Here is a 1,553-nt window from a genome sequence, read left to right as displayed (position 1 = left end):
ACTCCACAAGTTAAGGGCTTGGTCCCACAAAGCTGCCTCCATTTGAGTCACCAATTGAAAACCCCAGACCTCCCATAATTCTGACTGATAGGCTATAAATCAGGGGTTCCCACAACCCCTTCCTCAGGTTTGATGATTTGTTAGAATGGCTCACAGAACTCAGGAAGACACTTTATTTAGCATTACTGGTTTATTATAAAGGATACAACTCAGGGATAGCTAAATGGAAGAGATGTACAGGACTAGATATGGAAGGGGCACCCTCCTAGCACGCTGCTGTGTTTACCAGCCCAGAAACCCTCCAAACCCTTCATTTAGGGTTTTTTATGGACTTTTCATTATGTAGGCATGATTGATGAATCATTGGCTGGAAATTGATGATTACCTCAATCTCCAAACCATCTCCCCTTTCCAGAGGCCCAGGGTGGGGCTACAAACAGCCCTCATCTGAAGATATCTAGGGGTCCATCGAGAGTCATCTCATTAGCATAAACTCAGGGATGGTTGAAAGAGGCATATTATGAATAACAGGATGATCCTCTCACCTCGTCATTCAGGAAATTACAAGAGTTTTGTGCCAGGAACCAGGAACAAAGACCAAATATATACTTCTTCTATCACAATATCCATGTAAAGTTATAATGACAGTGTTAATGTCCTTCATTGCTAATTGTCAGTTCTGAGTCAGTTTTGGTTAATTGATTATTCTCCTTATTATGGGTCCTTTTTCCCTGCAAAGGCATTTCTGGTAATCTTTGGTTGGATCTCAGACATTGTGCATTTTGCTTTATTGGTTGCTGGATATTTTTGCATTCCTATGGGTAACCTGGAGCTTTTGTTCTGGGAGGCATTTGTTTCTCTCTTTCTTGGCTATTGTGAATAGTGCTATAATAAACCTGGGAGTGCAGATATCTCTTCAACATATTGATTCTATATCATTTATATATATACCCAGTAGTGGGATTGCTGGATCATATGGTGGTTTTATTGTTAACTTTTTTAGGAACCTCCATATACACTCTTCCATTTGTAGCCTCCATAATGGCTACACTAGTTTACACTCCCACCAACAGCCTGCAGGGGTTCCCTTTTCAACACATCTTCACCAACACTTGTTATCTTTTGCCTTTCTGATGATAGCCATTCCATCAGGTGTGAGGTGATATCTCATTGTGGTTTTGATTTGTATTTTGCTGATGATTAGTGATGTTGAGCATTTTTCTCATAAACATATTGGCCACTCATATGTCTTTTTTGATTAATGTCTATTCGGTTCTTTGCCCCCCACCTTTTGAGATAAGGTTTCACTCTGTCACCCAGACTGGAATTCCAGTGGCACGATTATATCATGGCTCACTGGAGTCTCGACCTTCTGGGCTCAAGTGGCCCTTCCACGGCAGCCTCCAAAGTAGCTGGGACTACAGGCATGAACCACTCTGTCAGGCTACTTTTTTGTATTGTTTTGTAGAGACAGGATTTCACCATGTTGCCCAGACTGGTCTAGAACTCCTGGGCTCAAGCAATTCTCCTGCCTCTACCTTTCAAAGTGCTGG

This window comes from Mandrillus leucophaeus, unplaced genomic scaffold, assembly GCF_000951045.1.
Source record: "Mandrillus leucophaeus isolate KB7577 unplaced genomic scaffold, Mleu.le_1.0 Scaffold1303, whole genome shotgun sequence".
Classification (NCBI taxonomy): Eukaryota; Metazoa; Chordata; class Mammalia; order Primates; family Cercopithecidae; genus Mandrillus; species Mandrillus leucophaeus.
The sequence above is the reverse complement of the archived record's forward strand: the minus strand, read 5'-3'. Positions refer to the sequence as shown.